This window comes from Passer montanus, unplaced genomic scaffold (assembly GCF_014805655.1).
Source record: "Passer montanus isolate IOZ18808 unplaced genomic scaffold, ASM1480565v1 scaffold20, whole genome shotgun sequence".
NCBI classification, from domain to species: Eukaryota; Metazoa; Chordata; class Aves; order Passeriformes; family Passeridae; genus Passer; species Passer montanus.
Window position 1 is genome coordinate 13,158,567 of NW_024366592.1, and position 25,673 is coordinate 13,184,239.

The window sequence follows — 25,673 nt, forward strand, 5'->3', positions numbered from 1 at the left end:
TTTCTTTCTGGTTGAGATGATCCCGAGGTGTGTTAAAAAAGTGTCTTTTCCCCAACCCAGCTGTCCGAGGAAAAAGTCAGACATCTTCGGCTGTTGTTCTCAAGGCTGTTTATTATTTCTTATCTAAAACGTTTTCCGTCTGATCTGTTCTGCAGGTCAGTCTGAGGCACACACCCTGCCCACGGGGCTGGTGTTGTCTTTTATACTACAAACTACATATTTGATATTTACAGTTATTTTCCAATACCTATCACCTGTGTTAGACAGTGACTTTCTACTCTAAACCAATCTCAAAATGCCACCATCACCAAGAAGATGGAGGCTAGGAAGAAGAAGGAAGGACAGGACAATGCCCAGATTCCTCCATCTTGGCCCTAGACCCCCATAGTAAAATTCTTCAAAATTCCACCTTTCACCCTGTGACAACTACTGTTATGGTACTTAAACTTTTGTGACTTGTCATTCTTCATATAAGGCTGGTAGTTTGCTCCTTGGGTTAAGACTGAATTCCCAAGTGTGTTTGGCTTCCTGCCAGGGTCTCTGACCCCCCTGCCAGGGCTTTGAGCCATCCAGGGCATCCAGAGGGATGTCCTGGGTTCCAACAACAGTGTATACTGTGCATAGTTCCAGGTTAATTTTAGGCAGTGTGTATTTAATTAATGTGGCTGGCTAAACAGAATCAGCCTCTGTGCTCCAAATGATAATTCCTTTTGGAGTCTAAACAGCTATTTGAGATACTGCGTCTTGCTTTGATTTTAATGTGAACCATTCTTAGAGCTTAACATTGGTGTCAAGCCATTGCTTAGTCTCTTGTTTTCCTTCAAGTGGTGTGTAAAAATGGGATTTTCCCTTCTGTTACTGCATTGTGACTTGCCTTTTGGGGTGCTTGGTATCTGCTTTCACATGGTGCAGCAGTGCTGGTTCTGTACTTGACGATGCATCGGTTGTAGCACTGAACTGGACCGCATGTGGGTTATTTCTTCATGCTGCAAATAGAGATGAAAGATTTGATCTTCCCGTTCCTACAGCAATAACAGATAAAATAGTTTGAATGATGGTGAACAGATTTTAGGAAGAAACTGTTCCCTGTGAGGGTGCTGAGGCCCTGGCACAGGTTGCCCAGAGAAGCTGTGCCTGCCCGTGGATCCCTGGAAGTGTCCAAGGCCGGGTTGGACAGAGCTTGGAGCAGCCTGAGATAGTGGAATTGGTTGGAGTGAGATGATTTTTGGGGTCCTTTCCAACCGAAACCACTGTAATTACTTGATGCAGTATACCACAGGCATTCCACTCATGTTTTTCAGGTTTTCAGGTTGGTTTTGGGTTAGGCTTTTTGTAGCTGTGCATTATTGCTGTGACTTTAGAGCACCACCTGTTCTGCTTTATACTTATGAGGAACTTTCTGAATTTTCCATTTTGTCTAATTTTTGCTTCTTTTTGGATTAAAAAAATGTGCAAGAGAGGTTTATGTTCCAAATACACAGCTTTGTTTTGATGAATGAACTTGCAGTTCAAAATGGTGAGATGAAAGCAATTATTTGTGTGGGGAAATCATGGTCTAGGTTTGTTTTGCCCTTCAGATTTCCCTGTGAGTCTTCCATCTACATCTATGGCAAAGCTGCTGCTGGGCACAAGGGCTTTTCTAGGATGTGCAGCTAGGGTGCTGCAATGTTAAATTTTATTACGTTTAAATTATATTTTAATAATTTAATAAAATAATATTTATATTTTAATGCAGTAATATCCAATGTATGAGGCGCTCTTCTGGTCAAGTGACAGGAGTCTTGCCTGTACTGCATTAGTTCAAGTAATGTAAACTAATTTCACCTAATGTTGGGTAGGAAGCAAGCTTGAAATGGAATAACTTTTAAGTTGGATTGCTACCAGCTTGCTACACTGGCAGAAATGAAATTATTTGTCTGTTAATGGCAAACTGTCAAGAAAATGCTGATTCTGATTTTAATGTGTTTCCAAAGATTATTTATTAATAATTGTGTAACAGCATACTGGGATGTTAACATTGCAGCTTTGGTGGGTTCAACCTAAAAACTGATTTTAATTTTTTTTAAGATTGTGTTTCCAAGAATGAAGCATAAAGAATATGGGGTTTGTGTTATATGGTGGAATTTTTTTATTGTGAATATGCAAGCTTGGTGAAATGTCTTACCTGTATGCACTCTTTTATTATAATGTGTTCTTTTGGAGGTGACTGAACCAATGTTTTTTGTTCTATCTTATATCCATCTTAAAAATATTTTCTATAGCAAAGAAATAATTTCATGGTGATGCCAGGTCACTTTTACTAAAATCTAGTAATTGTTCTCATATGGGGTATTGTGTCCTATGTCAAGTATGTGCTTTTCTATACGAAATGAATCTCAAGGGCAAGAAGGACAGAAATGACTGGAATCAATAGTAGAGAAATATAATTTCTATTTTCAAATAATAAAAAAATAATGTCCTTTCTAAAACATAACTGAGAAAAATGAACAGCAAGAGTGTCTGGTTGTATTAATGTTGGTGGAGTTTGATAATTTTGTTCCTCAGCTACCCATCAAATATAGATAACTCTTTTTGCTCCTAATCCTCATCACTGTTGGACATGGCTTTAAAAAATTTAGCTTCCTCCTCTAAAGATCTGGGCTAATTAAACTTACATTCATCTTCTGAAACAAAAAATGCAGTGTTTCACTCTGCTCTTGGCTTCTGCAGAGAAGGTACCACGGGCATCAGTGCATCCAGTACCTGGCAATGTGGCACTCCTGGGCTGTTTTACTGAATATCTTTATTTCCAAAGCCTTTCTCCATCACTTGCAAAGTTGTTCCAGGTTGTATAATGCTTTTTTGTCCTGCTGAACTCCTCCTCTGGCCATTAGTGGTGAATGAATGCCTGAAGAACAGAGTTTCTACCACCAGCACACTGGGGTGTGGAGATCTTAATTCCTTAACCAACATGTCCTCCTCATGCTGTGTCAAATAATTTTAAGGTTTGGTTCATGGTGCGGCTGTGTTTCAGATTTGGGGTTTTTTTGTGTGTGGGTCAGCTGTTAGATTTTTCTATCAGTTCTAGCAGGCTGTTACTTGTGGTCAGGGAAGGCTGTTACTTGTGGTCAGGGAAGGCTTGTTCCTGAAAATGCTGATAGGAGGCTGAGATAAGCAGTGAGTGAGTCACATTGATTCCTGTGTAGCACAGTGGTGAAAGTCTTGCGTTGCTGTGCTTCATATTGGTTTTTCCCCTTGTTTCTGGGTGCCTCCTGTGGATGTTGGAAAAATCTAAAACCTGATGGAATGCTTTGCCAACCATACTGTTGTAGTCCTTTTGCCAGAATTACTAACATGAATCCTGTGATTCATATACATACAGAATTATTTTAAAACTGCTTACCTGGCCTCTACATCTCTTCCTTTCCTTGGTGCCTTGCAGACCTGGACTAACACAAAGAACAAGGAGCTACAGTGTTCCTGAAGGAAATTTGGCAAAGGAAAGTAGAACTAACCCACAATTGGTCGATTTTGGTAGCAAAATAAATCTTTTTGGTGACAAGTTAAAAGTGCTTCTGTCTGGCACTGTCACCCCATTGCTCTGTGTTTTTTTTAGCCCAGAGTATCCACGTGGCAAGTTAAGGTTGGGCCCTCATAACCAATATGTAGAATGTTGTTTTGTTTATAGAACTCTAGAAGTTACCTAAGCAGTAGTTTCAGTTGAAAACTCTGATATTAGAAATATGGAAGAGAAGTCTCAACACAGGAAGTTGGTGCTGTGGCAGAGAACCAGTTTACAGTATAGAATGATTTAGCTGTAATCCATCAGGTGAAAAATTAATTATTTTTTTTAACTTCTGTCAGCAAACAGGATTCTCAGTCAATTCAGCTGAATTTAATATTGTGTGCAACTGGTGTATTATGTTATAAAGAGTGCTGTAGGTTGATACTTTTTTATGAAGCTGAATAAAATTTTCATTGCTATAGATGTCTCTTCCAGCTGAAGAGATTGCCTGAACTCAGATGTTGTCCAGTGATTACAAACAGCAGTGTCAAGTAAAAATGTTTGAATGTGGCTTTTAACTCAAAAAATTGAGATGTCGGTAATGTACTGAGAAGTGGCCCGTTTTCTCACCACGAAGTAGGATTTTCACTTAGTGTTTGGCTAATCTTGGAAACTATGTAAACGTCCTTTAAAGCTTTTGATCGTTTTAATGCATAACTATGCTAAGTCAACTGAGTTGGTGTGTCCTTAACATAATACTTACGGATTATTATTAATAACTGAGTGTTCTTTGTGGGGTTTTTTTCCACAAAGAATTAGCTTAAAGAGTATGCTGTGCAGATTGTACTTGATGGTGCAACAAGAAAGCACACAATAGAAGGAATACAAATGCAGACCTTCTGGTGATACTTGTTTCTGCCCAGTGGAAGTTTAGATGTCTATATTGCATTTCTGTAAGGAAGTATTTGCCTGCTTAAGGGCATCATTGAGGCACATTGAGGTAATTACTGGTTTGTACTGATTTCTTTGGAGGTGGAATTGTCTTGTGTCCTTGTAGGAATTAGCAAAGGGATGAATGAGCCAATCAAATTCCTGGTCTGTATGTGTCTTGAGTAAATACAGAAAAGTTAGTGAGGATTTTCTTGTTCAGCTCCCAGCTATCCTGTCACCGGCTAAGTATTCCCAAGATCTGAGCTTTTTGTTTGGGTCGTTTCATCACTTGGTACCTTCTGAGCCTTTCACTAAGTGGTATGAAACATAAAGAATTTTTCCTGAAATAATTTTCAGAGAGCTAGTGCTGTCCTGCAGGTTTGTGATGGAGTTTGGTCACTATGCAAGTCTTGTGCTCTCAGTTTGGTTGTTTCTGTGTCTCAGCTCTCTGGTGGTGTTGTGTACCCACCTGCTGTTTGGGTGTTGCAGCAAGAGAGTATTTTTAAATAAGTCAGCATTAGACTTTTTATAGAAACAAGCTGTGCATCTCTTAGCCTCCAAAAGCCTTTTAACATTGTTAGTCTGTTATTTTCATAGAAGGTTAAAACATTCTGTTCAGCCTCTTTGTTACATTTGCAGTTTCAAAAGCTGATTCATTGATTATGTTCATTTCAGGCAATATTTACACTTTGCTATTGACTGTTTTCTAAATTTTGTGTGTAGGTGGATTCCGTTTGCCCCCAGGGAAGAAACTAGCCTAAGGCTTTAATTAGCTGTTTCTTGGTTTTCATATAAATTCTGGAAATTGAAAGTGTGAGAGCTCATCAGAATTGGTGTAATTTGGATGGGATCTGAGTCAATTTTAACTAAAATAATCTCAAAATCCCAGCACAGGAACGAGAGGGAGCTGCTGGAGAGAGTGCAAAGGAGAGGCACTAAGGAGATCAGAGGGATGGAGCAGCTCTGCTGGGAGGAAAGGCTGAGGGAATTGGGGTTGTTCAGCCTGGAGAAGAGAAGGCTTTGAAGTGATCTCATTGTGCCCTTCCAGTGCCTAAAGTGAGCCCAGAGGAAACACGTAGAGAGACTCTTGACAAGGGCCTGGAGTGACAGGACAAGTGGTAATGGCTTCACACTGACAGAGAGCGGGTTTAGATTGGATGTGAAGAAGAAATTGCTCCATCTGAGGGTGGTGAGGTCCTGGCACAGGGTGCCCAGAGAAGCTGTGGCTGCCCCTGGATCCCTGACAGTGTCCAAAGCCAGGTTGGATGGGGTTCTGAGCAAGCTGGGATAGTGGAAGGTGTCCCTGCCCATGGCAGGGGGCTGGGACGGGATGATCTTTAGGGTCCTTTCCATTCCAGGCCATTCTGTGATACTGTGAATTAGATTTGTAATGCCTTTAACAAAATGTTTGCAGTTTTGCAAACAACTATGTTTGCGGAGGAGGAGAACTTATAAAATTGTGTCTGGATGTGATTGAAAGAAGAGCTTTGATAAAAACACACAGCAAAAAATGGCAAAATCATCAAAAGAACCAGACTTAGTGTTGCATATCAGTAGACCAGGACAGCCTATTTTTTGGTCACTTTGCTTCAGGTCTGCCTTGACTGAGCAGGACTCTGAAAGGTATCAGTACATCTTTACAACATGTTGGTCTCGTGTGTTTGCAGCTCTCTGGCTTTCAACAGCAGTTGGACCTCCCACGTGTTGTTACAGTGCATGGAACCTTTTCAATGGGAATTTGGGGGGTTTGCTGGCCAGTGCTGTAAATCAGGAGAGAGACGGTTCCAAAGAAGTCTGAAAACAGTGTAACAGGCACAATGGGCATTATTGCTGCTTTTCTTTATCTTGATTATTATCCTGTTTTTTCTGCTAATGGCAGCAGGACTTCAGTCCTGCTTTTGAACTCTGAAGAAATCTTTCCATTTTGTCTGGCTTATGTTGAGCACTTAATTTTAGGTAATGAGTCTGACAGTCCCCTACCAACACCAAGCAAACAAAAAAGTAAGTAGCTGGTTGTTAAACTGTAAGGGTCTTTGAATAAAAGTGTTGACTTCTGCCTTGGTCTGACTCTGGGGTTAATGTGAGGACTTTATTAATCAGGAAAATTTAAAAAAGAAAGTATTCCCTGCTTTGAAGATCTTGTGAAGAAAAAGCTTTGTGTATATGAAGATTTTTCTCTCATTTCACTGTTCCAGTGCTTGGAGAATCTGGTTATCTAGAATCACAGACTGATTTAGGTTGAAAGGGAGCTTAAAGATCATCTTGGTCTAAACCCCCTCCACAGGCAGAGATGCCGTTAAGATTTATAGATTTATTTTCACTTTGCTATACAAGGTATTTTTTTAATCCGCCCAGTATCATCTTTGCTGTTAAAAACCTTTTTGTGATTGCTTTCCTTTTTTTATTTGAGCTAGTAGACTTGAGCACTCATCTATAAAAGTAGCTTTTCCTTGTCTCCCATTCCATGCCTTGCATGTCACCCCCAAAACCACACCTTTTTCAGAGAATTCAAGTACTGACTGTTAGGGGTCATGTTTGTATAAGAAAACTTGGTTTGAATGTTTGCATTAAAATTATTTACATTTAGCAACTCCATTATTGAGATGTGAGGAGGTGGATTTAACAGTGCAGCACCAGTCTTTGCCATAAGCTGAACAGTACAACTGGACAGTAAAGTGTTGCTTTCTCCTTGATTATTTAGTGACCTTTGAAGTGTTTAGTTGCGTTGCCAATGACAAAAATTAAGTTTTGTAGTAGATGAAGCAAGAACTTGTTATGTACCTTTATACTATCAAATAAACAAATAAGTTTCAAAGACTTTAATAGCATCAATTGCTTTTCCTGGCAGCTGATGATGAGTTGGCCCTTGTCTCTCCCAGGTGCTAATTAACTACCAGTAAGTGTCTAACTAGAGATTGTAATTAGTTTTGAAACTGCTGTGCCTCGATCACTTTCTGCAGGGTTTCTCCTAAGTCTCAAGAGAGAGAAATGCTGTGGCTTTACTTCCTACTGTTTGGGAAGGAGGCAGTGGCTTGCAATAGAGAAATTAACTTTTCTCTCTCTCACATTTGCCTTACGCTTGCACCTGTGCAAGGTCCAAATGTACCTGGAATTTGTTGCACAGAGGGTTGATTAAATTTCCTCGGACAGAGTGTAGTAAATCCAGCAAAAATCAGCTCCGTGTTTGTCTTCCATTGACTCCCAGGTAACTGCAAGGAAAGAAAAAGGAACTTTGGCATCTCTTGACTACATAATGAAGTGAGAGATTAAAGCTCCACATGAAAAGAAATCTGTGGTTATATAATAGCAGTAGCTGCTGTAAGATGTGTATTTCTTTGGTTAGGGAAATGGGGTGTTATAATCCGTATAATATTTCCTCACACAGCCTGAGAGGGGAACGCGATGGCACAGGACAGGGACGTTGGATGAAGGACTGATGGCGTGTACTCATCTTCCCCAAGGACAGTGCTTGTGGAGCAAGCTGGAAATCTGCAAGCTTGCAGGCCTGGCTTTGCTCTCTGCAGGTGCCATCTGCAACTGTTTTTTACAGACATCAAACAAGTAACAGCTGCTCACTTTAGTATTTTACGTCTTATTAGCCAGTGTGTGTTGGGATTCATTTTGGGGGGGGGGGGCACCCCAGTGGGCCCCCTAGGCTGTGAGTTCACTGGCAGCAGCAGGCAGGCAAGGAAACTCCACATAGCTTCTGAGGGTGCTGATTAGAAGAGGGTTTATTGGGGGTCCCATCCCCGGGAACAGCACGGTTACTGAGGGGGAAGGAGGGGGAGAGGAGGAGAGGGCCTAGGGGATGGAAGGGCCAAGAGGTGGGGAAGGCTAAGAGAGCGACTGGTCTCGCTCGCATGGTTTGAGAGGGAGAATGAAAATGGGCACGGAATCAGACTTGTGCTAATGGGATTACAGATACATAATGGTTCAGGGCAGGACCACAGGCTTCAGATATACCATACATTTTGGAGGGGTGAGACAGAGCATACCATTTAAATAAAATGCAATACTGCAACTCTGTGCTTTCAGTTAAACACATTTGAAGTTCATTAGATGGAAGCTATTTGCAGGCACAAGTTACCTGAAAGAAATTATTGCATAACAAACTTACTGTATTACTCTTACACTGAAATTGAGTTACTTTGAGGGTGTTTCGACATAAACAAGAAAACTACATATTGTCCATTTTTCCATATTTCACATACATTAATGAAGTTGTTTTCAAGACATCTCAAATAAAGATGTCTTAATGTGTTGATATATATTCTCTTTGGCCCTTGAGCATTTTGCCTTGTGTACCAAGGCAGAACCAAGGGATGGGCTTTTGATGGCTCTCATGAGTGAAAATTGTTTGCTTTGGTGGGGTCCTTTCCTTGTGGATGAGCACTGGCATAGCCAGGGAGGAATTCACAGGCTCCTTTTATCCTCTCAGCAGTTTTGTTTTATTGGCTTATGCATATTGCTGGACTCTTGTGAGCTTCTGGCTCTTACAAATATGGATCTGATTGCTGACCCAGTTCACTCAGAACTGAGGGGCACCACGTGGCCCAGACAGAAAGGGAGCAGGCAGGAGAATGGTATAGTTCAGAATTCTGCTTTCAAGTGTCAGTGGAGCTGTGTGCTTTGGAAACGGGGAAAAGATGAGTTTGTGGAATCCGATGGAAGGCTGCAGCAATGCGCTGCCTGCAAGGTGGCAGTCACAAAAGAGATCACTGCAGGCCATTGGAACAAGGGCTGGATTTCTCTGTCAGCTGCCAAGTTTTGCTGCTGCTGAGAGTACTGTCTTAAATGTTTTGCTTTGTCCTGTGCATTTCTAAGAAGTCTGGAATCGGGGTTATTAGCAGGGGCTTATGACTCCTTGCCAAGAAAAGGGTAATTGAAGTTAACCTTTAGACCATCTGTAAAATCACTGGTTTGGGTGAGAGCAGTCTTGAAAGGGTTATTTGGAAATGCAGAATGATGTTGAATATTCTGCTGATGTTACAGATGAAAGTGACCTGACACTGGATATTTTTGCTGGCTTGGGTTAATCCTAAACTGGATCAATTTGAATTTACAAATAGTCACTGTTTAATCCTGATATCTTAATTATTTTATGCTCCTGATGCTCTGCAAACTAACCTACCTCGGTGCTCATACAAAACCAGGCTAAATCATCACACAAAGGGATGCTGTGTAAACAACCTAGAGAAGCAGAAAAGAAGAGCTTGTACTTGCAAAAATAGCAGCAGTCTTTCATTATTTTCAAAAATAGAACAGGCTCTCAAGAATTGCCTAGAAATTAATATGATGTGGAAATGGAAATTTTCTGGCAGTGTCTAGAAAGTGGAGCATTGTTTAGTCAAGAATTGTGCTATCAACTGTGAGCGAGATGGAGGGGCTGTTGGGTTCTGGCTGTACTGCAGATACAGGCTGCATGGCGAGCCACTGCTTTGCCACCAGTGCAGTCATTCTGCAGGCAGGGACACCTGCTCAGTGGTAAAGGGATCATAAACTCTTTCAATAGCTTGGGTTGGAAGGGATTTGAAATCTCATCCTGCTCCAATCCCCCTGCCATGCGGGATTCCACTATCCCAGGTTTCTCAGAGCCCCATCCAGCCTGGCCTTGGATACTTCCAGGGATGGGACAGTCACAGCTCCTCTGGAAAGGGAGATTTGGGTTTGTTTTTCATTAGTTCTACATAGTTTTAACTATACAAATGGAAATAAACCAGAATCTTATTACTTTTTTTTTTTTTAGTTACTGTCAAATATCCTCAAAGAAAAACTAAAACAAATGCCATGTCATTATACTTCTGTTTTTGTGTGCTACCCCTTCTATGTTGCCTAAATACCTGGATGACTTTTCCAACTGTACTTTTTCAGAGATGTGCATGATAATGAAATACATGTTTTAACTTGAATCATTCCTTTAAAGTGCCTTCTTGTAGTTCCAGCCACTAGGATTAATAACAAGAGCTAACCTCCAACCCAAACAGGTCAGTGGGTATGTGAATAGCCAGGCCTAATCCTGATTTCTGCTAAATGCTGCTTGACTGTATTACTCAGTCTCTTGTTCTTTTTCTTTAAATATGCTTCCTTATACATGCTTTTCTGAGAACCAGTGCAAAATACTTAGTCATAGGTAGGTATGGCAGGAGTTTGCTGTGTTTGAAGAATTAGTAGTCAAGTGTGAAATTGTGCAGGTAAGGCAGGAATGTAAAGTGAGGGAGATGCTCCCTTTAAATCAAAGGGTAGACTTGGGTTTGACAGTGAGTGAAAAAGAAATTTTCAACAACAAAGCGAATTATTGCCATGACTTTCTCTGTTGTTCTGTTCTGTTGAATAATTACCTTGTGAAGTAAGCCTGACTGTGGAACCACAGCGGTGTGGCCAGGGCAGTGTTTTGGGAGGGAATCCTCTGATCAGCAGCTTGTTGGAACCATCCTGCTTTCAGGGCTGCTGAAGGAAGCAGAGGAAAGCATTCCTCCTGTCAGTGAGTGTGACACCTCAGTGCCTCCTGTGTTGAAAAAAACAAAGTGGTCTTGCTGACAAGAAGAGAAGCTCCTGGTTTCTGTACAATTCGCCTGGTGTTTTCCAGGCACAGCTGCGAGGATGAGGGAATAGAGTTGGATGTGCAGGTGAGTCTGTGGGTGAGCTGTGATGGTTCTCTGCTGTATCAGCACCCCCTTTTCATCCTGGAGTAATAGGGTTTTAATCACCAGGGTCGCAAAATAAAGCGTTCATTTGGAGGAAGAGAAAGCAACATGCTCTACCTGTGGGTATTCTGCTCTGATGTCCTCTAAGATCATGTGCCAGGGCTCTCCTGGCTGTGTTGTTTAAACAAAAAGAAAATAAATCACTTCAAGTGTTTTTCTTCTTCTCTTTTCTCAACAACTGTAACTCTAAAGGCTTAGAAACGTATTAAATGAATTCAAGCCTCTTGTTCCTCAAAATCAGATGCCCTTCATGTACTTGCAAGGAGACAAATGACAGGCAGAACTCTGGAGATCTCAGTCAAGACTTTTCTTTTACATCTTTTTCTTTATAATTTTAATTTCACTCTTCTTGGTTTATGTGTCAACATTTTTTTAGCCCTTGCTTTTCATCAACACAGTAGACCTTAAAGAACTAGGATGCATTGTTGTGGGCAAATAAGGAGTAGTTTGGGGCTGAATTTGAACGTAAGCAGTTTTTTTCTCTTCCTGAAAAGAGCTAAATAGCAGTAACAAAGAAGCACCTTTTCTGGGATGTAAATGGTGTTGCTCCTGCTAAAACAGGGTGTGGGACTTAATGGTGCAGTGAAGTCTGGGCTGGACAAATCCTTTCTCAATTCTATTTGAGGTGTTAGGTTGCTCAGGGAAGAGAGGCAATAAAATTTTTGGATCTTATGACTGGCCACTTCAACAGTCAAGTGAGGACATGAACAACAAGTGGCTTCAGTCAGTGAAGACATGAAGAGCTTCATGCTCTTTATATTCTCCAAATAATGTATCTTGCTTCCAGTTTGGATCAGTTTTGTTCCCATAGGTAACAGCGGTAGACAAAGCAGGGTGATAGAGATCCTGTTAACTTGGGAGCACATGCTGTTTATCAATAGGGTCAGGGCAGAGAAGAGTGAGCTGACAGGAGGGAGAACTGCCTTTTCCTCCCCATTGGTGTGCCCCTAAGTTTTCACACCTGATGCAAAGACACCATCTTGCACCTGCAGAGCTTCATACAACAGGCTTGTAAATGAGACTCCAAGACAGGATGCTGCCTGCACTGACTGACTTGTGACAGGCAAGCTCTCCCCTTTCTAGAAGCCAAACACCAATCCCAGGTTTATTTTTACATAGGTTATTATATAGCTGCTGAAGGATGACTTCTGATTAGCAGTGATGAGAAGATAATTGGGACCATCTGCCCCAGATGTGGTAAAAGGCTTCCCTAGCTGGCAGCACCTGATCTTCCTTACTGCCTTGTCCAAAACAAACACACCTTTCATCACTACCTCAAGGCATCCACAAATCCATCTGTACTTTGGATATGATGTTGTATCTTTCTAGGCTGTGGCCTCAAGGCTAATAATTTATAGTGGTGTAGGCTCCAAGTGATATCTGCAGTCTTTCAGAGTTGTCATTGCCTTGATAGGAGTAGAAGCTAACATCTTGTATTTCCCATTACCCACAAGAACTGACTGAAATGTTCTGACCTTGTTAACATTAGATGTTTCTCCTTGAAGATGACTCAAACTTTCTAAGCTCTGTATTTTTTTCTTCTTCTTTGTGGCTAATTGTTATTTAATTCAATGAAGACAGAAAGGGATGTAATTTCAAAGATTTCCTGCATTTAATCAAGAATGCTGCTTTCCTGAATTAAAAAAAAAAGCAAACACCACCCCCCCACCCCAAAAAAAAAAAAAGAAGAAAAGAATAAAACCAAAACAAAACCACCTTGCTCCAAGTTTTGGAAAGTGAACTTCACACCTTTTTAAATGCTCTTTCTCTGTAAGGTCTTTGTCAGTGTCATAAGCTGCTTTGCGTTTCCTGAACTTCATTTAAACAGAGGGTTGTTTTTGCTGACATGAACTGTGGAACAGTTTTGGTCATTCAGTAAGTTGTAGGCCAGCTGTGAAGAAAATAAAACACGATTTAAGGTAAAAAGATTTGTTGCCATGCCGATCTTGTTTTCCTTCCATGTGAGTGGAAGGGCCACAATTGCTTTAGAAGTGTGTGACTGCAAGAGACCACCTGAGTTGGAAAGTAATTTCTTGTTCTTCCCAGTCTTCCTGCACTGCAGACTATTGACTAATGAAATTTCAGTCAAAGAAGTTTTGGGAAAAGCCTGCATGGGAATAGATCATCAAAACAGGCAGCTTGCATTTCCAGCAGTCCCTCCAGTGTATGTTTAGTTTGGTGAAAGAATGACTCTGGTTAGGTTTGGGTTTAGTGTTCTTCTCCCTGCTTTCAAAGGAGTGGGAGATCTTTCCACCTTCTGGAAAGGGAGTTTTCCACCTACAAGAAGTAGAAATCTTGCTGCTTTCTGTATCCTCCCTCCTGCTGAGTTCCTTTCATGTGGGGAAGTCCTTTTTTGTGGCATCTCTTAAGAGAAGCTCTTCCTTTGAGCTACTTGTGGCATTTGCATGTGTGCATCTCCTCAGAGCCTTGTGGGAATAGACTTTTAATGCCTCTCTTATTTTACCTACTTCTGTTAATTATGTTTTCTTTGTAACTTTTGGTTTTTTGAGATAGTATGCCAGTGGACCTAGGTAGCAATTTATACTCTATCTCTGCTAAGATTCAACTAAGCTGGACTCCTTTCTTGTTGGTTTGACTGACTTCTCTCTATGTCTGTATCTCTGCATTTTATGTGAGGATCTCCTTCTACAAGTACGAACTGGAACTGGGGCTGCAATGTGAGAACAAAGACCGCTTCAGTATTTTCCTCGGGACTTTCATAAAATAAAATACGTAAAACATCTCCATTAAAATGTCTGGATTGATGAAGGGAAAGGGGGGGAAAAAAGCCTTTTGCTCTAGCAGTGGCTTTGATTAATGGATTTATTGTTTGTACAGATTTTGTCAGGAAGCCGTATGGCTTGAGGAAAACAAAGAGGAAATGGCTGAATAGAGGTCCCTAAGGACAGAATGTGGCTCTTATCCTTACTCCTTCCCACTCAGTTTGCAGAGTGGTCTGAGAGGAGCTTTAGGGTTTCAACAGAGCTGCAGATAATGCAGCTCTGTTGGAGCAGAAGTGTCAGTGCCTGCTGCTGGATCAGCATCACAGCCACTCTACTCCCAGGTTCAGAATCTACTCTTCTCTGTATAAAGTGTCCTGGGGTAATTAAAAAACAGTGGTAATTGAGATGTTTGCTATTTGTGTATTGGCAGTTTATCAGTTTGCAGTAGATGAAGACAATTTTAGCATCTCAAACCTAAGTTTTCATAGTTTAGGGTGATTATTTCTCTCTTCTCTATCTCTCCCTCCCTCAGCAAAATTCAAGCATCTGTTCCTCTGGATTAACTAATTCACCATCTGTATTCTAAAACCAGATTTATTTTCCTAATCTAACATGTGTAAGTGGGGATTGTAAGTGACTGGGGCTCAAGCACTGGTGCTTTAACCTGATGTGTTGGATTAGATGAATGTTCTGCATTTTCTATGACTGTTTGACCCTACTTAGGACTATGCAGTGAATAAACCTGAGTAGAGAACTTAAAGGAATGCTCTCTGATGGAACTGCAATGAAGTAAATTAAGGAGATTAATAAGCATATCTTCCTTCTATTAAGTTACAGCTTCTCAGTTGAGAAATGTAAATTCGCAAAAAATTATTCTGTTCATTTCAGAGCTAAATGCTCATGCGAACTGTTAGTAAATGTTAGTGGGTCTGCAGAGTGGAAAGCACAAAACATCACAAAAACATACAGTGGCAACCCAGAAATTTAATTAATATCAGTTTATGAATGAAAGCTGCATATTCGATCAGTCATGGTAAAAATTATATGTGCCTGAGACTTTTGGAGCTCCTGAATGTGCTGTTGTGGCGTTTTGGGCTATAATGAGAGATGCAGTTACTTCTGTAGGACTTTGATGCATGGTGTGCATGGTTTAGTATTTTACAGACTTCCCTTCTTTCCAGATCGTTAGGAGGATTTTGTTGTTTTCTGAACTCTTATGATGTTCTTATGCTGGAGTTGGTACTTATTACATCTTTCCATCAGATAGCTATTAGGAGACAGACATTTTGTCTGGACAAAATTCAATGTCTGACAACAGTGGTAGAGGAGATGCTGAAATACCAGTGGCAAGTTTTTCTGATTTAGAGCTGTTTTTCCATGCTGCACTCTATAAAGTTCCCATGTAGAGTTACACATAATAGATATATTCCTTTAGAATATAACTCAAATATTTGGTCATGAAGGCTTAAAAATAACCACATCTCACATGTTCTCCTTGGCTGTGCCATAATGTTAGGCCATGTCTGTCACAATGATGCTGTTAAACATTGTTCTAGTAAGCATCCCTTCCAAGCTGATTATTAGTCTTAATCAGCAGTTGGGATTTGTTACCTTTTGCCCAGTTTGTTTGGCTGTTTGTGCATACATTGCTTGCGATTCACTGCCGTGAGGGAGTCAGGGTGTGCAGCACTGGAGCACTTGGAGGGTTATACACTGGAAGTTATCCAGTCTGAGGATTATTTTCCCTAAAAAGAAAAATGGGAAAGATTATTTCACAATCTCCTATATTGACAATTTACCAGTGGTAGATGCTCCTGACTACCTAATACAGTGCTTAGGATTTGGTTGGGTTTTTTTTGTTTGTTTTTGTGGTTTTTTGTTTTGTTTTGTTTTTTGTTTTGTTTTTTGGGGGGGTTGTTTGTTTGGTTGGTTTTTTTCCTCCTGATGTTCTGGAAAGCTGTTGAATTGTTGTTTACCACACTTAGTTATTTATAGCAGGAACATGTCACACCAGGTATAAGAAGCGGCAAATAGCAGTATTCCAAGTTTCTTTTGCATTAACTTTTCAAAGATAAAATACCGCTTGTGTGTACCAGGCTGTTGTAGATCTATAGGTGCCAGGTGAACATGGTGTTTTTCCAAAAGACTGAAGGAGGACGAATAAAACTTCATCCTCAAGAAGTTTGTTTCACTAATGTATAACAATATTTATCTTTTTCTCCTTCTAGGAACTGCCCTCGTCAGCAGAGTGAACACTGATGCCTGGAGTAGCAGATTGTGCATAAGCGGACATCTCTGTCTTTATCTGCAGGTAAGAAGCTAGCACCAAAACCCTCCAAGAAAGAGTTTCCCTGCTCTCTTCTGAAAGTACTTCCACATAAAGCATTCAGAAAACTCTAAAACTTAGAGTCACAGAATGGCCTGGGTTGGAAGGGACCTTAAAGATTGTCCGTTCCACCCCCTTCCATGAGTAGGGACACCCTCCACCAGACCATGTTGCTCAGAGCCCCGTCCAACCTGGCCCTAAACACTTCCAGGGATGGGGCAGCTTCATAAGTTCATCACTCCCCCTTTTTTCCTAAGATGAGTAACCTGAGCAAGATCCCAGGTCCCCTGCTCTGTGCAATGTCTTCTCTAACCAGTTGTGTTCTGGCCAGACCTGCCCTGCTGAGTTTTTCTCTCCTATGGTGGTGTGATCTCCATGGATATGCACCTTCCTTCTGTGTAAGAGGGGGGCCCACAGTTAACCTGTCACTAGGGAGTGTGAAATGAAAGGAGGCTTTTGTCCTTGGCTCCTCTGCTTGTTGGATGATCCTGGGCAGCAGATCTTCACTTGAGAAAGAATTTCTTTACTGAAAGGCTTGTTAAGCATTGGAATGGGCTGCCCAGAGAGGAAGAGTCACCATCCTTGGAGGTGTTCAAGAAACAACTGGTGTTTCTTTTTGGTTTGGTTGACAAGGTGGTGTTTGATCAAAGGTTGGACTCCGTGATATTGGAGATCTTTTTCAACCTTAATGATTCTGTGATTTACTGTAAGGAGTTGTCCCCAGCTTGGCCACTCAGACATTGCCAAAAATCAAAAAAAGTAGCAGGTGGTGTTTTTCCTGGCAACGTGATGAATCCTTGATACAGGAAAAACATCAGAATTTAGACTGAAATACATACTTTCAGATTACGCATTTGTTTTTTCTTATTGGTTTGAGTTTTTGAGTCCCTGTTTTATGATGTGGCTGGTGAATCAAGTGAGAAAAAGCCTGAGAATGCAGCTTCTTCTCTGGCTTGTCACCATTTACAGGCCTTGTTTAAAGCTGATTTGCCTTTTGTGTACACATCAGCTTCTCAGTGATAGACTTTCATAGCAGTCACACCACCTTTTTCATTTCTGTGTGTATATTGCCATTTTACCACTCCTTCTATTGCAAATGTAGTATTTGTAGCCGTCTTATGTTGATAACTGAAGCAGCTGAGGGACCAATAGAACAAAATAAATTAAAATGCCTTATTCATTTGCCACAATGACAGCTTGTCCCATGCTCTGTGTATCAGAGGTACAGATAAGGATAAAGGTACAACGGCTTTATCTTACTACAGGAAAAGCTGAAGCAAAGCAGCATTGGATGGATGCTTTCATGATCCTTAATACAGTGTAGAACTAGTAGAAATATCAATGCACATACAGAAAATGCACTCTTTATGGTGAAGAGGAGCTTTGCTGAAGGGTGGTACGTCTGTGGATGCATCTGTCCATATGTACAGCACCCAAAATGCTGTGTTGGCTAGAGTCTGGCTTCAGGCTTGTCTTAAGTTGCCTCAGTTTGAGAGGTGTTTTGGGTTATTCATTAAAGCACTTTCAGCCCTACATTCTAGGCATGTTACATGCCTCTTTAATGCACATAAGTGGATTAATTCTAAAGCAAACCTATCCAGAGCATTAATTGCTGCCCTCAGCCAACAACATCTTCTTGCTAAAGGGGTGCAATGGTTTGTGTGGGAGGTGGTACCAGCCATGGGGACAGTCCTGCTGGCTGAACCAGCACACAGAATTTAGACACTGGTCTCTTATTTTTCTCGGGTGACACTTAGCCAGAGCAAATATACGTATGTTAACCTGGAACTCCAGGAAGGTTGGAATATAGTGGTGTTGAGCCAGGTTTTCTTCTGCCAAGTTGAAATATTTAAGAATTTGTTGTTGACTCTATCTTGAATAAATTCCTTTCAGTGGAGCGAGTTTGTGGCCAGCTGCCAGGTGACTGCAGTGTCACTCCTTTATTTGTCACTTTGAAACAGGTCATGTGAGTTACTGTCTCTGAATGATTTTTTGTATGAGAGCAGAAGTTATTTGCCTGCTGGAAATTCATTAGGATGGTGCCTGCGCATCCTCACATGGGGAGAGTGACTTATCTACCTTTGCTTGTTTTGAATAAACCAGTTTGGGTTTTTTGCCTTAAGCATCACTAATGTAATTTGTTGTTGTTACATGACTTTATTTTGCTGTCTGCTTTGGGGCACAAGACAGGGTCCGCTTGTACTATGTGTTTTAATAAATTTTTTTTTCCCCAGCTGAAATCATGGAGTAATGATAGATTTTTGTACTTTTAAGAAAAAAAAAAATCCACTTTTATTCAGTGTTAATCCATAAATAAAATAATGAAGAAAAGGAACAGAACTTTTACTCACTCTGGCAGCACAAGTGGGCACTAAATCAGAGGAGTTAACTTTGGGAAATATTTTTCTTTCAATATTTAAACTTTAAATATGAAGAGCAGACAAAAATAGATATAACTTTTTCTTTGAAGTTCAGAGTAGGTATAATGAGTTGAATTAACTCATACAAAGTCTTAAATACACTTGACAAAAATGTTTTAGGACTCACTTCAGAAGCTTTCACTCACAGAATGCTGCTTCATGTTTTTCTGCATAGTGGTATTGCATTTTCTGGGATGTTTGATAAGCAACAAAGCCAGACTGTTGGTTTGTGAGCACTGACGATTTGTATCCACCAGCTGTTTTGTGGCCTGTGTTTGTCATGGTTTAGATGTCTTTGACCTACCTGGGCTGGGCAGATACTTCTGCTGGCTGGGCTTAGAAATGTGTGTGCTCCCTTCCAGAGCCATGGAAGCAGAGTGCAATTCCTTTTTCATCAGAGTGTCATGAATCAGAAAATACTCCATTCATTGAGCTCATGATTTTCTGCCCTTCACCTTTGAGTGGTATCTACTGACAGGCATTAATAGGTGGGAGAAATTCCTGGATGCTCTCCGAGAGGATCTCTGGCTCAGGGAGAGTTTTGTTTTGACATGCTGGTGAGTTCTGCTTGAGGTGAGGAATAATCTCAAGCAAAAACTGCTGCCTCTCAGGTTCTCATTGCTTATCCTGTCTGTCTCAGCTTTGCTGGATGCATACCTTTCTCCTGCTGCCTGCGCACTGAGTCACTACAGGAAAAAAGTTTTCTTTGACAGTGGTGTTGTTGGGATCCTTGAGTTTTGCTCCATTCTTTGCATTACAAGAGATACTTTTCATCTCTCATCTCTCTTCCCCACTTGAGAACCTCACACTGCACAAAGTACCTCTTGTTTCCTTGCTGTCTGTGTTGCACTTGTTCAGACGGGTGGGGTGGCAGATCTGAAAATGAAGATACCATGTCATGTGCACTAATTTCTTTCCTATTCCTCACTTGGTCACATTTTTATTATGTGAGGTTTCTTGCTTTCTCATTTAAGGCTTCTTTTCCTTTACTTTACAGTCCTGTGTAAATCTGTCCTTACATAAAACGTGGCTCTTATATCTACATCTGGATGGTTTCTTTGCATTTGAAACAGCAGTATTTCAAGTATTTGAAATGCATTTCAAGTTGAATAGTTTGAAAGTGTTTCTGAAGAAATACAGTGCTCTGATAGTTGGGGGGAAAAAAAAATCTTCCAGTGGTTTTTCAGAGTTGGGATTCATCTTGTGCTTGCCAGCTGAGGGCAAACTGAAAATGGAATGTAAGTGGAGACAGGATGTCTGGAAAGGACAGAAGTATTGATAGTAAATGATGGGGGGGGGTGGTGTGTGGAAGTGCCACTTACATGAAGAGACAGTAGTCCCTAGCTTTTCTGGTTCAAAAATATTTGTTTCTTGAGACGTGGGTTGCTCCATCCAAGCCCTGACTGTTGCAGGCAAATAATTTCCTCCTTTTTTTTTTTCATTAATTTATCAAGCTTGGCAAGGTTTGCATCCCTCACTTGCTGTGGAACAGTGGGAAAAACAGAATTATGCAATTCCTGTGGACTCTAAAGATAAAATTACTTCATTTGGATTTTATTAATTTATCAATCACTAGGGAATTCTGAAATATTCTAATCTTTACATTACCAAAATGGGGAAGACCTCACCTCATGGGTGTTTAATGATTCACTGTCATTAAACATTTGAGAGGAAAAATGTGCTTATTACCCAATTCAAAAGTTTTTTCGCTTTATTTACTGCAGTGTAAACATCAAACTGTAGTTTTTTCCAGTCTGCAACTGCAAAGATAGTATTATTTTTTGCACTAATTACAATGCACATTAGTAATTTCTCTCTCTGGCAGGAAAGAAACTCGGCTTTTTGAAGGCATGTCATTCTGATAAAATCTCTTCTCTTTGTTCCATGTAGTTTTGGAACAGATTGCAGATTTTTTTGCAGATTGCTTCTACAAAGGATAGTTGCACAATGTTTGAAAATGAGAATTTCTGGGCTTTAAAGAAACAAAAGTTTGTTTTGAATTGTATTTGTTAAGGAAACATGCTTTAGTATTTGATATCTTAGAGTGAGGAAGAAAAAATAGTGGCTAAGTGAAGTCAAATGCATCTCATTTGTCAAATTGTAAAAATCTTACAAATACCTGCAAATTAGTATTCAGCTTATTCATAACTAAATAGGAAGAGAAATGTGAATCCCTGTCTTACCTCACTTAGTAAGCCTTTGTACTTTTATTTATAAGAATTTTATAAAGAATAATATAAGATTTCTTTCATATAACCTTTCCTAGGTCTGAGAAAACTTATGTTTGATTTTAATTTAAATGTTATGTTTTGGATGTTTTTATGATTTAAAGCTCTAAATTTTGCACAGTTTTAGGTGTTTATTTGCTTACTATCTCATGATTAGCACAACATTCTGTGGGCATTTCCCCTTGAGTTCTTTCCAGGATTTACATTGCGTGCCAGGCTCTTTTCATTGAGTTTCCTCACACACTTCTAAATCCTTAACCCTGCCTATTATTCAGTGCTACCAGTGGCTTTCCTGACTGCACAGCCTCTCCTCTGTTTCTGTGGAGAAACAGGATCCACAGATACTGGGGTGCTTCTAATTAAGAAAGACTGGGGAAACTAAAAAATGTCCTAATTAGATCTCTTGGTTTTGGTTTGTTGTTGTTGGGTGTGGTTTTTTTTTTGTTTGTTTGTTTTGGTTTTTTTTCTGCTTCCGTAGAGAAATGCAAGCTGGGCTTTGTCCATCATAAGCAGGGTGATGATAACCCAGAGAATTCATCACAGCAATTCAAGCAGCAGTGCTGAGATGCTCTTTTTTGTTTAATTTGGACTCTCTCTCAGGAAGGCTTCAGGAAGAATTTCTTCATTGAAAGGGTGGTCAGGCATTGGAAGGGGCTGCCCAGAGAGGTAGTAGAGTCACCATCCCTGGAGATCTTTAAGAAAAGACTGGATGTGGCACTGTAGCCATGATATTTTAGTGAAAAATGTTCTGCTAAGATTTTTCCTGTCCTGAGGAGTTGAGAGCCTCAAGAAAGAAATGTAAACAATAACTATCTGCTGCTGTGGAAGGCCACAAGTACATCTTCCATTGGTCCATGTGGATTGTTTTCAATCAGTGACCAATCACAGCCAGCTGTGCCAAGGCTGTGAGCAGTCACAGGATTTTGTTATTCATTCCAATTCTATTCTTGTCTTGGTAGCCTTCTGATCTTCTTCTCTCTGTTCTTTTAGTATAGTTTTAATGTAGTATTTTAGTATAATATATAACATAATAAATCAGCCTTCTGATGAAAATAGAGTCAAGCCTCGTGTCCTCGCACAAAGGGTCTCAGCCTAAACAAGATGGCACCTAGCTGACAAGGTGGTGTTCAGAGGTTGAACTCAATGATCTTTGAGAACTTTTCCAATGTCAATAATTGTGTTCTTCAGTACCAGTGTCTGGCATCCCAGGCATCTTGTAAGCTCAGAAAAAATGGTGAAGATCCACCATGATAGGAGGAATGATGATAAAATTCCTTTTGGAGGGATGAGTGTACTTCCAGAAAGTTTTGATTACATTGCCCATCATCTGGGTGCTTTGCAGGAGCTCTTTAAAGCAGAACTGTGCTTGTCTTGGCCTCTCTGAAAGGCAGCAAAGAGAAGGTGCAACCTGCCGAGGGTGTGGAGGTGAATAGAGTAAGCTGAATCAGCCCAAAAAGCAGTAGGGTCTCACCTGCTGATCCCTTGTGTTTTGGTAGGTGCTCTGCACAAGTGGGTTAAGGGACAGCATGAAGAAGGATAAAGAGATTTACCCAGTAACTTGGTGGAATTCACTTCCCATGTGCATGTCTGAGGTGACAGGCGAGTGAGCCATAAAAAGTTCCTGGGTAAACTGAGCAAGAAGTGAATAAGAAGGGCAGAGATCAGTGTGGAAGGACTTCCTGAGGGAAAATAAGTTGATCAGGTGAAGAAAGGAGAGGGCTGCTTTGCCCTGCCTGCATTTAGCAGGACTGCATACTCCAGAAATCTGTCCTGACATCCTCGTGCTGGGCAAATGGACACGATGGGGTTGCTGAGGGTGCAGTGAGGAGGAGAATGTAGCCATTAGGAGCTGAGAAGAAAGTCTGTGACTGCATGGCCAGCAGTGAAAGGCTCCATCACAGAAAGTGCAAAATGTAGCTGCTGTCTGAAAATATGGAGGGAAGTTTTACTGGTTTAAAAATTGTTGCCATGGAGAAAGAAGGCAGGAGCAGGAAAAATAAAAATTTTCCCCCCTTGCCATATTGAATTTGACCTAACATCTATTTTCCATTGGCATTGCTGGCTGACTTCTGTTAATTGCTGTCAGTTTTTTGGCAGAGAATCATGTTTTTCCTGAAGAACTCTTTGCTGGGTCTTTCTATGAACATGATAAGTGACCTTCATTGGACTTCCAAGGGGAAGTGTATTTGCCATTATGTTCATATCTGCCCTTCTCACTCCTTCCAGTGAATTTTGGAGTTTAGGTGAGTTTCAGCAACACTTATAGATAATTAGGGGTTTAGAAAGTACAAAGTTTGTAACACTTTCCCTGAAATTATCAGCTGAATAGAGAACCTAAGCATCCTCATCTCCTGAAGTGGAATTTGATTCCACGTCCATTCTGTGCAGTGTGGCCAGTTGGCCAAAGAGGTGTAGGCTTCTCTTGCAGCTGTTGTGGCAATGCCCCAGAACCATGGGAATTCAGACTGAAAACTGTGGGGATTTCAAACTGAAAGAGGGGGAAATTAGGTGAGATATAGAGAAGAAATGGTTCCTGTTAAGGCCCTGCCACAGGTTGCCCAGAGAAGCTGTGGCTGCCCCTGGATCCCTGGAAGTGCCCAAGGCAAGGCTGGACGGGGCTTGGAGCAACCTGGGATAGTGGAAGGTGTCCCTGCTCACGGCAGCTGGATGGGAATGAGATGGGCTTTTTCCACCCTAACATGTTCCATGATTCCGTGAATTAAGTAATACAATTTGAATATTTCAGCCCATAAGCTATTGCTGTGTGTTACGATTACCTCAGGTTTTGCTCTAATAAAATTAGCTAAGCTCAAGGGAGGGGAAATACTTAAGTGATCCAGCTGAGTCCTATAAATAGAGAATAGAAGAAGCAAAGAAGTTCTTTTGTGCCTGAGGAAATATGGAAGTAAGCAAAGCCAAGTGGAAATTTTAGAAATTGATGGGTTCCCCCCACTCATTTATCTTGCTTAACTGTTTAAAGACTCCTCACAGTAATAGCTCTGTTCTGTCTTGCAGACTTTTCTAGGTTGCCTGGAGAGCAACTTGAAATTTCTTAGGTAACGTTTAATGAATAATGGAGCTGCTCACTGAATAAAGCTTTGAGATTATAATTTCTTGGAATAGTTATGTTGCTTAAGTTGAAAGTGCCTCACCTTGTTTCTATTTCAGAAATTGCATTTCATTACAGTGAGATTTTGGTAGTTGGGTCATACCATGACTTTAAACCTTGTGCTTTTTAGACTTTTATTAATTCAAATTTAAGTAGATTTCAGTTGTGGGATATATTTTATTTCCTACATACTTCAGTGCAAGCTCTGAAGGGGAGTCATGGGCTCATTTGTATGCAAGGTTCACCACAATATAGAGGAAGAATGTGTTATGTTTTGGCCCATATTTTGAAATGTGGGAAGTGTAACAAGTTTCTTGTACTTTTATTTTTTTTCTGGAATTTGCCCTCAGCTCACATTTGAGGTGGGGGGGAACACCTCTGAAAACTGAGACTCAGGGTGGCTGTAGTCAAATGACAAAGCAAATGCTGGGCTTAAGTGTAAAGAACAGATTCAGCCGTACAAAAGCAAGAGTTAATGCAGTTCTTGCCAAAAGGGAGCAGATGAGCTCATTGCCTCATTCATGTAAATATTGGCAATTACACAGGAATGTCTTCAGTCCCTCTCCTGGGTGTGAGTGTGGATAAGGCCTGAAGAAAGGGAGAGGGGAAAAGTTGAATGGGTGGAGGTGTGTCTTCCTTGGAACCAGTTTGGAGAATGACCTATTTTGTCTCCTTTGAAGCCAGGGCATTTCCAGGTCTAAGGCAACTTTTGAAGTAACGTGTATTGTAGCTTGTGTATAAATATTTCCCCTGCAATGAACCAGCTTGCTTATTTCTCTGCTCCTTGTTTTCTTTCACACCCACCCTATATAGACCATATTAGAGAGGTACAGATAGGACTTCCACCTAATGCTGCTGTTTATTAATAAAGTGGTGTGTAATAAAGCTGTTTTCTCAAATGCACTATATATTTACTACTAATGAGGAACAAATACTTACACAGCTTTGGAAGACATTACAGTGCAATAAATGTCTGCCTGTTAACTGAGATGATGAATCAGGAGATGTTTATTTAATGCACGTGTCTTTTTTTGAGCTGTTTGTCACAGCATTTATGTGCAGTGCAGGCTCCTTGGCTAACATATCTGGAAAAAGATATTCCTCTGCCACAGAATAAATCCATCCCAGCTGCTGTCTGAACCTCTGCTGTGATGCCACCAGCTATCCTGCCGGAGCCAGTCTGCAAGAGGGACACCAAGGGGATCAGAGGGATGGAGCAGCTTTTGCTGAGAGGAAAGGCTGAGGGAATTCAGCCTGGAGAAGAGAAGGCTTTGGGGTGACCTCATTGTGGCCTTCCAGTGCCTGAAGGAAGCCCAAAGGAAAGATGGAGATCCCCTTTACAAGGGCCCCCAGGACAAGGGGGAATGGGTCACACTGACAAAGAGCCGGTTTAAATTGGATATGAAGAAGAAATTATTCCCTGTGAGACCACGGTTGCCTAGAGAAGCTGTGGCTGCCCCTGGATCCCTGGAAATGTCCAAGGCCAGGCTGGATGGGGCTTGGGGCAACCTGGGATAGTGGAAGTGCTGCTCCCCATGGCAGGTGGTGGGAACTGGATGATCTTTAAGGTCCCTTCCAGCTGAGACCATTGTATAATTCTATGATCCAGTCCTTCCTAGAAGAGTGGTCGCCAGTGAAGCTTTCTAGGATGAATCCACTCAATCCTGCTTCTCTAGGATTGTGATGTTTCATACTGATGATTTTGTTTGTTAGTAGCTAAGCTAGAGAATGAGGAAAAGGAGTGCTGTG

The 25,673-nt window shown here is 40.9% G+C and overlaps 1 protein-coding gene across 5 annotated transcripts in view; it reads left to right on the plus strand.

Moving 5' to 3' along the window:
- Positions 1-25,673, plus strand: part of RASSF8 (Ras association domain family member 8) — a 71,715-nt gene that overhangs the window by 21,848 nt on the left and 24,194 nt on the right. For all 5 annotated transcript variants that reach the window (XM_039708050.1, XM_039708051.1, XM_039708053.1 and 2 more), the window contains one exon: positions 16,070-16,152. The gene's annotated coding sequence lies outside the window, so the exon portion shown is untranslated. The remainder of the gene's footprint in view (positions 1-16,069; positions 16,153-25,673) is intronic.